At 40.9% G+C, this 12,500-nt stretch overlaps 1 protein-coding gene across 1 annotated transcript in view; it reads right to left on the reverse strand.

Annotated features, from left to right (window-relative positions):
* Positions 1-12,500, reverse strand: part of rgs7a (regulator of G protein signaling 7a) — a 139,442-nt gene that overhangs the window by 91,551 nt on the left and 35,391 nt on the right. The gene's annotated exons all lie outside the window — the stretch shown is intronic.

The raw sequence follows: 12,500 nt of genomic DNA on the forward strand, positions 1-12,500 counted from the left end.
GACAATACTCAGTCACTTGGGGACTATACAATCTAACGTAGAACAAAACACAGGCCAAAAAAATCCATCTGTGGGGGGAGGTGTGGCCAGCGCGCCTGCAGGAGCAAAGGTCACCGCCTCTGTCTATGGTGCTGAGGACGAGCAGCATCGGACGGGGGCGGGGCATGTGCTGACGGCGAGACACAGCTGACAGGTGATTAGATTTCACAGGTGGTACGTGTTAATGTGAATTATATTTATATAGCGCTTTTCTCTAGTGACTCAAAGCGCTTTACATAGTGAAAACCCGATATCTAAGTTACATTTAAACCAGTGTTAATCCAATCATCTGTTGTCTTTAACAGTAAGCGGCCGGGAGCGGTGGAGGAGAGAGGATACGGACGTGACTGAAGAGTCACGTTCTACTGGAGAAAGACTTTGCACAATAACACTTAGTTAAAACTGCACACTTGGCTCCTGTGCCGCGTCTACAGTGGAACTGCTAGGAAGCAACTTCTACGCCATCCTTTTCAAACTCACTGTGAGGATTACAATTTCATGTCGCAAGATACCTGACGAAGAAGTCGCTGTAGCGTAGAACAAGGGTCAATTCCATCCATGGTTCTATTCCACACTCTGCCAGTCATCATTTCTAAGTGATCGCCATAAACGCTAATTGATGTTTAAAACATGGTAGACCGGGCGTGTAATGATTGATCAATAATACATCGACAGATGGATTTATATTCCTAAATTTCAAGTATGTTAATATCTGCTTGGCAGGTTTGTCTTCCGGACGATACAGTAAGTGTCAATACAAGATCGTTTAAAGGGGAATCGATCAATTTTATGGATACTAGAAAAAGTAAGACATTGGATTTAAGCACGTCAGACTCTCCCTACTAACTCACCAGTGCCTCCATGGTAATGCCCCCCTCTACCTCAAAGAACTGCTCACCTCCAAGTCCTCCGCACGACACCTGCGCTCCGGACAGGCTAACCTCCTCCAACCTCCGAGGACAAAGCTCTGAACTTTGGGTGACCGGGCTTTCTGCTCCGCCTCTCCCAGTCTGTGGAACGCTCTCCCTGACCACCTGAGGGCACCACAGACTGTGGATACTTTTTAAAAAAGGCTTAAAAACCCTTCTTTTTTTTTTAAAAAAAAAGCCTTTTTTTTAGATATATGTGTGCTAGTTCTAGCTATTAGGCTGTTCTAGTTTTTATTTTATTTTTTACTATTTATTTTACTTGTTGGTGGCAGCTATTTGTGGTTCTCGCGTTGTTGTTTTGTTTTTGTTTTTTGTTTTTTTAAAAGCACTGTAGCACTTTGAGGTTGTTTGCTCAATGTAAAATTATTATTATTATTACTTTACATGAAGTTTAGCATTTATGAGAATAACGATGTTCAACATTCAATCAATCAATCAATGTTTACTTATATAGCCCTAAATCACGAGTGTCTCAAAGGGCTGCACAAGCCACAACGACATCCTGGGCTCAGATCCCACATCAGGGCCAGGAAAAACTCAACCCAATGGGATGACAATGAGAAACCTTGGAGGGGACCGCAGAAAAGCGCTATACAAGTATAACCCATTTACCATTCATTTCACGGTTCTATTCGACACTCTACCAGTCACGATTCCAAGTGATTATCTTCAAAAAGAGATGGATTATAAATGATGCACCAAGTAGCTTAGGTCTATGATCTGTTTGTGTCAAGGTTCTATTCAGCACTCTACCAGTCACACAATCAGCCATTTTCCCACTTTGTGACATTACAGTGGCACGACATCATTCATTTTCAAGCATGTGCCAAGACAGCTGAAGGAGCATTTACTGTAGGACAATATTTCAAACGGTGCCACAAGCGCTGACTAGACGCTACGAAGCAATTATTTGCCAAACATCAGCATAATTACAGTGAAGCAACCAATAGACCGAGAGAAAGTAACTTGCTAACCAAGTTGCGTTTACCCTTTTTGTGTGATGGCCAGTAAAGGCAGCACCAAAATGTTGACTACAGGATGTCAACTAATAAACAAACACCTCCGTCAGCATGTGTGTGTTTGTCAGCTACGCTGACCAGGTTGCCGAGTCGATGACGTGAATCGCAAGTCTCTCCGAGGATCCATGCCGCTCTGCGAGTTACCACGGCAACGCGGCGTCCGACCCACAATCGCAAGGACATCTTTGGCAGCGTCCTCATTTGTGAGAGAGGAAGACAGACGGCAGTTAGAGTGGGGGTCCACCAGGGGGAGCATGACCACCCGATCATGCAACTTCATCATTACTCTGAAATCTTACATTTTAGTTGTCCTGCTACAGCAGGGGTCGGCAACCCGCGGCTCTAGAGCCGCATGCGGCTCTTTAGCGCCGCCCTAGTGGCTCTCTGGAGATTTTTCAAAAATGTATGAAAAATGGAAAAAGATGAGGGGAAAAAATTTTTTTGTTTTGTTTTAATATGGTTACTAGGAGGACAAACATGACACAAACCTCCCTAATTGTTATAAATCACACTGTTTGTATTAAACATGCTTCACTGATTCGAGTATTTGGCGAGCGCCGTTTTGTCCTACTAATTTTGGCGGTCCTTGAACTCACCTTAGTTTGTTTACAATGTATAACTTTCTCCGACTTTCTAGGACGTGTTTTATGACACTTCTTTTTCTGTCTCATTTTGTCCGCCAAACTTTTAACGTTGTGCGTGAATACACAAAGGTGAGTTTTGTTGATGTTATTGACTTGTGTGGAGTGCTAATCAGACATATTTGGTCACTGCATGACTGCAAGCTAATCGATGCTAACATGCTATTTAGGCTAGCTATATGTACATATTGCATCATTATGCCTCATTTGTAGCTATATTTGAGCTCATTTAGTTTCCTTTAAGTCATCTTAATTCAATGTATATCTCATGACACACTATCTGTTTGTATTATGGCTTCTAATTTGTTGCGGCTCCAGACAGATTTGTTTTTGTATTTTTGGTCCAATGTGGCTCTTTCAACATTTTGGGTTGCCGACCCCTGTGCTACAGAGAAGAAAAGCATCCAATACACTATATTGCCAAAAGTATTTGGCCAGCCATCCAAATGATGAGAATCAGGTGTCCTAATCACTAATCACAGGTGTATCAAATCCAGCACTTAGGCATGGAGACTGTTTCTACAAACATTTGTGAAAGAATGGGCCGCTCTCAGTCATTTCCAGCATGGAACTGTCATAGGATGCCACCTGTGCCACAAATCCAGTCCTCGCTCCTAAATATTCCAAAGTCAACTTTATTCTAAGAAAAGTGAAGAGTTTGGGAACAACAGCAACCAAGTGGTAGGCCACGTAAACTGACAGAGAGGTCAGCATAGTGCAAAGACTTTCTGCACAGTCACTTGCTACAGAGCTCCAAACTTCATGTCACCTTCCAATTAGCCCACGTACAGTACGCAGAGCGCTTCATGGAATGGCTTTCCATGGCCGAGCAGCTGCATCTAAGACATACATCACCAAGTCCAATGCAAAGCGTGGGATGCTAGCCACATTATGTAACCTGTATGTTACTCTAATAAAGCACTGTACAAGTACTAAGTAAAACAGTGAATGATATGACTGGGCTAGATCAGAAGAAACTAAACTCGGCTCTAAGAATGGAGAGTAGTGGAGACTGAACACAGGATTTAAGTTTAAGTGGTACCAAATTATATTAAAGAATAATAGGAAAAATAAACAAACAAACATTAAACATGTAAATTCGAATGGCCATTCACATATTCAACAATTCACAGAACGTTCAGTATTTACAATATCAGTGTACTTGATTCAGTCTTTGTTTTCTACCAACGATGGTATAAGCGCAGCACGAGTTCAGAGTTCATTAAACGGCCCCGCAAAGTCCACGTTGTGGTGACAGTGTCCAGAGGGGTTTTAGTGAACCGCAATGAACATGTTGCGTTTTGGTAGAAAACAAGGACTGAATCAAGTACACAGATATTGTAAATACTGAACGTTCTGTGAATTGTTGAATATGTGAATGGCCATTCGAATTTACACGTTTAATGTTTGTTTGTTTATTTATTCTTTAATATAATTTGGTACCACTTAATCTTAAATCCTGTGTTCAGTCTCCACTACTCTCCATTCTTAGAGCCGAGTTTAGTTTCTTCTGATCTAGCCCAGTCATATCATTCACTGTTTTACTTAGTACTTGTACAGTGCTTTGTTAGAGTAACATACAGGTTACACAGTGGTGTAAAGGACATCACCACTGGACTCTAGAGCAGTGGAGATGCCTTCTCTGGACTGATGAATCACACTTTTCCATCTGGCAATCTGATGGACCAGTCTGGGTTTGGAGGTTGCCAGGAGAACGCTACTTTTGCATTGTGCCGAGTGTGAAATTTGGTGGAGGAGGAATTATGGTGTGGGGTTGTTTTTCAGGAGTTGAGCTTGGCCCCTTAGTTCCAGTGAAAGGAAATTTGAATGCTTTCTGTGTACACAATCAATGTACTTCCTGTGTACACAATCAATGTACTTCCTGTGTACACAATCAATGTACTTCCTGTGTACACAATCAATGTACTTTCTGTGTACACAATCAATGTACTTTCTGTGTACACAATCAATGTACTTTCTGTGTACACAATAAATGTACTTTCTGTGTACACAATCAATGCACTTTCTGTGTACACAATCAATGTACTTTCTGTGTACACAATAAATGTACTTTCTGTGTACACAATCAATGTACTTCCTGTGTACACAATCAATGTACTTCCTGTGTACACAATCAATGTACTTCCTGTGTACACAATCAATGTACTTTCTGTGTACACAATCAATGTACTTTCTGTGTACACAATAAATGTACTTTCTGTGTACACAATCAATGTACTTCCTGTGTACACAATCAATGTACTTTCTGTGTACACAATCAATGTACTTTCTGTGTACACAATCAATGTACTTTCTGTGTACACAATAAATGTACTTTCTGTGTACACAATCAGTCACGCCGAGCATCTGCTGCTTGGAATGTCTTCCCGTTGCTGTGGGTATTCATCACCCATGTCATTTACACAGACTGTGCTGGCATCTCCGGTCTGCTGTTTACACTTCACAATAATAATAATAATTAAAGCTGCAAGCAGCGATGGACAGGTCCGACTTTGAGGGCTCATAAAATCCAAACCAGAGCAGTAATTAAAACTCTTTCATCAACTTTTAATCAGAAAGGTTCAATCTCTCTCCTGTGCTAATTTGAAGCCGACACGACAAACGCGCTCGGAGGAGATAATGTTTGAAAAAAGGTGACTGTTTTTACTCAACTTTTGTTTTGAAGGGGGAATTGCAAACTTCCTGTTGATTTTTGCTGGGGGTTGTCAGTGTATGAAATCTAGGTCTAGAGACCTACATAGAGGTTTTTGTTTCATGTCTCTACGACATTCCTACTGGGAGTTAGAGACAGTTTTGTCTGTGTTTTGAGTTAGAGCGCAATTTTGAGTTTTGGGGTTTGGTTTTTTGATTAGATCGCAATTTTAGCCAGTCCTGATGTGTGTGTCCAATTTGGTGAGTTTTGAAGCATGTTAAGGGGTTCACATTACAGCTCAAAGAGGCGGCGGTATAATAATAAAACGCTAGAAATTCAATAAGGTCCTCTGTCCCAAAGGGACTCGGTCCCTAATAATAGATTTTATTTGTAAAAGCACTTTACATTGATCAAACAACCTCAAAGTGCTACAGTGCATTTAAAAAACAAAACAACAACGCTACAACCACATATAGCTGCCCCCAACAAGTTAAATAAATAGTAAAAAAAATTAAAGCTGCAAGCAGCGTTGGTCGGGCCCGCATATTTGGCAGGTGCTATCTGCTGAAGGATGTCAATCTATGAAATGTAGGTCTAAGTGAGACCTACATAGAGGTTATTGTTTCATGTCTCTAAGACGTTCCTGTCGGAAGTTACAAGCAGTTTTGTCTCTGTTTTATTCAAAAATTGCGCTAGAGCGCAATTTTGAGTTTTGGGGTTCGTTTTTTTTTATTACATTGCAATTTCCACCAGTCCTGATGTGTGTGAAAAGTTTGGTGAGTTTTGAAGTATTTTAAGGGGGTCAATTTACAGCTCAAAGAGGCAAAAATTAGTGTTTTTAGTCATTTTTTTTGTTTTGAAGGGGAAATTGCCAACTTCCTGTTGATTTTTGCCCGAAGAAATTAATTAATGAAAAGTAGGTCTGAGTGGGCCCTACATAGAGGTTTTTGTTTCATGTCTCTAAGACGTTCCTACCGGAAGTTACAAGCAGTTTTGTCTCTGTTTTATTCAAAAATTGCGCTAGAGCGCAATTTTGAGTTTTGGGGTTCGTTTTTTTTATTAGATCGCAATTTCTACCAGTCCTGATGTGTGTGAAAAGTTTGGTGAGTTTTGAAGTATTTTAAGGGGGTCAAATTACAGCTCAAGGAGGCAAAAATTAGTGTTTTTAGTCATTTTTTGTCTTGAAGGGGAAATTGCCAACTTCCTGTTGATTGTTGCCCGAAAAAATTAATTAATGAAAAGTAGGTCTAAGTGAGACCTACATAGAGGTTTTTGTTTCATGTCTCTACGACATTCGTACTGGGAGTTAGAGGCAGTTTTCTTCTTAGGGCGCGCGAGATCGCAATTTTGAGTTTTGGGGTTTGGTTTTCTGACTAAAGAGTTTTGTTCGCGTTTTTTTATGTGCGTGTCAAATTTGGTGAGTTTTGAAGCATGTTAAGGGGGGCAAAGTAGTGCGCACGCAAAGCAGCGGAAAAATAATAATAATAATAATAATAATAATAATAATAATAATAATAAACCTTACAATTACAATAGGTCCTTTCGTCCCAATGCAAAAGGACTCTCGTTGGGATTCCTTTTGCATGGGCCGTGCGGGCCCTAATAAAAACTAGAACAGCCTAATAGCTAGAACTAGCACACATATATCTAAAAAAAAAGGCTTTTTTTTTTAAAAGAAGGGTTTTTAAGCCTTTTTTAAAAGCATTCACAGTCTGTGGTACCCTCAGGTGGTCAGGGAGAGCGTTCCACAGAAAGCCCGGTCTCCCATAGTTTTGAGCTGTTCTCAATGAACTTCACAACTTCATCTTTTTCCTGCAATCATCCACCATGTTGTTGAAATGAGAATAATCGCGGCCTTAATGCGCGATGGTGGCAGCAGGCTGTGTGTCTGAGGATGCTGTGGGTGCACCGCAGTAATGGAGGCGAGTGAGAAGACGCCTGCGTTAAACACTCCTGAGAGCAGCAGCATTATGCTAACCAGCGTGTGATGGACATTTTGGTACAAATGGATGTTGTCAGCTCGGAGTTGGGAAAGGCTCCTTAGAGGTGCGACTGAAAGCCTTTTAATGGCGTGATCTGATTTGTTAATGGCCGACACGAGGGATGGATGTTTGACGTGACTTGTAGGGTTCCCGTGGTGCATGTTGTATGTGCGCTTAACTACACTTAGGCTCCTATTGTGCTGTGAGCCCTGGACAATAACAACTATGACCACTAAGAGGCTAATAGAATCTGGACTAAATCCAATTGAAGTGCTTTATAACGTCATCATAACATACTCTTTGTTTTCCCGTTGTCTTTTCTATAGCTTCATATTCACTAAACATTGCTTTATCATGGGAAGAAGGACTTTTAAGAAAAGATTATGCATAGTTGTCCCCTTTAATGTACAAACCCTGTTTCCATATGAAACAGGGTTTGTACATATGGAAACGGTGTTTGTATTTATCTAACAATATGTTTATTATTATTACCATACATAGATGTCTAATATTATGCTGTCCCTTTTCGGTGACACAAGGACAGAATATGATCGCGATTATTTCACAATCTATAGCTGGGTTGCAGTCATGTGACTTCCAGGCACTTCCGGGTTTCATGCCATGGTCTAAGTCCCAGTCTTAGTACTGTTTGTTCACCTCAATCACTGCAGATTTAGGCTTATTTTGAAAGGTTTAGGTCAGTGTTTTTCAACCTTTTTTGAGCCAAGGCACATTTTTTGCGTAGAAAACATGCGGAGGAGGCAAACCACCAGCAGAAATCATTCAAAAACTGAACTCAGTTGACAGTAAAAAGTCGTTGTCGCAATTGTTGGATATGACTTTAAAGCATAACCAAGCATGCATGACTACATCCTCACCTCACCAAACTACTACCTAATATTACATCCTCACCTCACCAAACTACTACCTAATATTACATCCTCACCTCACCAAACTACTACCTAATATTACAACCTCACCTCATCAAACTACTACCTAATATTACATCCTCACCTCACCAAACTACTACCTAATATTACATCCTCACCTCACCAAACTACTACCTAATATTACATCCTCACCTCACCAAACTACTACCTGATATTACATCCTCACCTCACCAAACTACTACCTAATATTACATCCTCACCTCACCAAACTTCTACCTAATATTACATCCTCACCTCACCAAACTACTACCTAATATTACATCCTCACCTCACCAAACTACTACCTAATATTGCATCCTCACTTCACCAAACTACAACCTAATATTACATCTTCACCTCACCAAACTACTACCTAATATTACATCCTCACCTCACCAAACTACTACCTAATATTACATCCTCACCTCACCAAACTACTACCTAATATTACATCCTCACCTCACCAAACTACTACCTAATATTACATCCTCACCTCACCAAACTTCTACCTAATATTACATTCTCACCTCACCAAACTACTACCTAATATTGCATCCTCACCTCACCAAACTACTACCTAATATTACATCCTCACCTCACCAAACTACTACCTAATATTACATCTTCACCTCACCAAACTACAACCTAATATTACATCCTCACCTCACCAAACTACTACCTAATATTACATCCTCACCTCACCAAACTACTACCTAATATTACATCCTCACCTCACCAAACTTCTACCTAATATTACATCCTCACCTCACCAAACTACTACCTAATATTGCATCCTCACCTCACCAAACTACTACCTAATATTACATCCTCACCTCACCAAACTTCTACCTAATATTACATCTTCACTTCACCAAACTACAACCTAATATTACATCCTCACCTCACCAAACTACTACCTAATATTGCATCCTCACCTCACCAAACTACAACCTAATATTACATCCTCACCTCACCAAACTACTACCTAATATTACATCCTCACCTCACCAAACTACAACCTAATATTACATCCTCACCTCACCAAACTACTACCTAATATTACATCCTCACCTCACCAAACTACTACCTAATATTACATCCTCACCTCACCAAACTACTACCTAATATTACATCCTCACCTCACCAAACTTCTACCTAATATTACATCCTCACCTCACCAAACTACTACCTAATATTACATCTTCACCTCACCAAACTACTACCTAATATTACATCCTCACCTCACCAAACTACTACCTAATATTACATCCTCACCTCACCAAACTTCTACCTAATATTACATCCTCACCTCACCAAACTACTACCTAATATTACATCTTCACCTCACCAAACTACTACCTAATATTACATCCTCACCTCACCAAACTACTGCCTAATATTACATCCTCACCTCACCAAACTACTACCTAATATTACATCCTCACCTCATTAAACTACTACCTAATATTACATCTTCACCTCACCAAACTACTACCTAATATTGCATCCTCACCTCACCAAACTACTACCTAATATTGCATCCTCACCTCACCAAACTACAACCTAATATTACATCCTCACCTCACCAAACTACTACCTAATATTACATCTTCACCTCACCAAACTACTACCTAATATTACATCCTCACCTCACCAAACTACTACCTAATATTACATCTTCACCTCACCAAACTACAACCTAATATTACATCCTCACCTCACCAAACTACTACCTAATATTACATCCTCACCTCACCAAACTACTACCTAATATTACATCCTCCGCTCACCAAACTACTACCTAATATTACATCTTCACCTCACCAAACTACTACCTAATATTACATCCTCACCTCACCAAACTACTACCTAATATTACATCCTCACCTCACCAAACTTCTACCTAATATTACATCCTCACCTCACCAAACTACTACCTAATATTACATCCTCACCTCACCAAACTACTACCTAATATTACATCCTCACCTCACCAAACTACTACCTAATATTACATCCTCACCTCACCAAACTACTACCTAATATTACATCCTCACCTCACCAAACTACTACCTAATATTACATCCTCCGCTCACCAAACTACTACCTAATATTACATCCTCACCTCACCAAACTACTACCTAATATTACATCCTCCGCTCACCAAACTGAGTTTTCTAGTCCTGACCCGGGTGTACCTAATGAAGTGTCCCTTAGTGTGACCTCACATGTTGCTATAGGACAAAAGAAGATGGCCGACACTAATGATGGCAGGTGGTTGTAGTCGTGCGTGCGTTCCGAGGGCAAGACCTCGCTCAGATTCACGCTGGCACACGCTCTCATCCTCTGGGTGGGCGTGCAGTGGGCGCCATGACTAAGCCAAGGTTGACCATGTGCTGGAACATCATCCACTGCCCGCCCACCATCCTGTCATGGCTGCATGGCGCTTGGGGAGTGAGCAGAAAAAGGAGCGCTGCGTGTTGAGAAGTGGCAAGTTAAGCAGCATTGGTGACTTCTTTTTACACTTGCGTGACATGACAGCCACAGGAAGACCTTATCATGACCCGAAAGCTACAAAGCAGAGAGGGGGCAAACCTGACACCGCTCCAAGCACCTTTTCTTTGAACTGTTTATGACTGAGTGCAACAGCTGTTTATGACCCCTCCCCTTAGAAGCAGCTGCAGCTATGTAATCAGGAAATGCCCAAATAAATGCGGAGGCCTGGAACCCTTTCCGCAAAGCGGTGGGGTGACGCTGCACGAGGGTGCAGGCACACACGCGCTCCCCTCGGGAGCTAAATTGAATCCTGTCTCTGTTTGATTCCTTGCTTCTTGTCTTTGTTTAATAGATAGTTCGGTGTTTGAACCTGACACATCCTTTTTAGGAATCTGTTTTAAAAAGAGGATTTTTAGGCCATCTCCGGGTATTCTTCGTGGACGGCAGCCCAGTGGAGCGTCTGTCAACTCTTGCCTGTTTTGAAACGTTTTTTATTATCATTTGTACACCAAATAATAAGAATAATAATAACATCTGTTTGAATCACTTATTGTGTTGAATGATTCTGAATCGAATCGTCACCCCAAGAATCGGACTCAAATTGACTTGTGAGTTGTTGTCACTCGGGTTGGCTGCCTTTTGCAATTGAACCGATACTGTACCAATTCCCGGTACTTGGGAATTGATACTTGCACTCAACGGTCCCAATTTTTGTGTGTGTTGATGAATTGTTTAATAAAAAAATTTCATTTCGTAATACAACATTTAAAATAAACTGCTGTGTTGGCCCTGCGATGAGGTGGCGACTTGTCCAGGGTGTACCCAGCCTTCCGCCCGAATGCAGCTGAGATGGGCTCCAGCACCCCCCGCCACCCCAAAAAGGGACAAGCGGTAGAAAATGGATGGATGGATGATTAAATTAATAACTGCACAGTCCAGTTGTTACATTTTAATTTCATTTGACAAATCTTCGTCTCATTTGCAAGTATTATAAAGTAGACTTTGCATGCCCTTGCAATTCCGAGGTGGCAGTCGTGTGTCGGCTACGGTGTGTTGACTCGTCGGAAAGTAGTCTTTGCCATGAAGCTGAATGTATGTTGCACCCCCACAAAGTCTTTAAACCGTAAGTCTTGTACTTAATACAGCCGTTTGATTGTAACATGCTTCGTAGTTGTAGTTCCCATTACCAAGTTTGGAGGTGTTGATATCGCCATGTAAAACTGCTAATGCTAAGCAGTAGCATGTATATGGCAAATCCAATGTAAATTAGCATTAAGCCAGCATTTTCTTTGAGGCGCACTTGCTTTGTTGGCATCTTTTAATTATTGTAATTATTTTATTTGTAAAGGCACACAATTGAAAGGTGCCAATAAATTAAATGAATATTTTTTTAAATTATTATTATTACTATCATTGACATTAGTTTGGCTGAGTCCACTCGGAGTGCTGCTTGAGTGCTGGTTTCCACGTCAAGTGTTTGAGCTGATGTTTAGTCTACAATTGGACGTCAGTGATGTGCGATACCACTCTTTGTCTTTCCGATCTGACACCAAGTAAAAATTCAGGCTGGTATCGGCAATACCGATCCGAGACCGATACTTTGTGCAATTATACTTAATGTGTCTGCTGAAATGTAAAAAGTGGTGTATTTCAAAAAATACAATTTCAATTTCACCTGGGACTACATCTACTTACTAGTCTTCCTCACGGTGCACCTGGGACTACATCTACTTACTAGTCTTCCTCACGGTGCACCTGGGACTACATCTACTTACTAGTCTTCCTCACGGTGCACCTGGGACTACATCTACT

This window comes from Entelurus aequoreus, linkage group LG09 (assembly GCF_033978785.1).
Source record: "Entelurus aequoreus isolate RoL-2023_Sb linkage group LG09, RoL_Eaeq_v1.1, whole genome shotgun sequence".
In the NCBI taxonomy this organism is placed as follows: Eukaryota; Metazoa; Chordata; class Actinopteri; order Syngnathiformes; family Syngnathidae; genus Entelurus; species Entelurus aequoreus.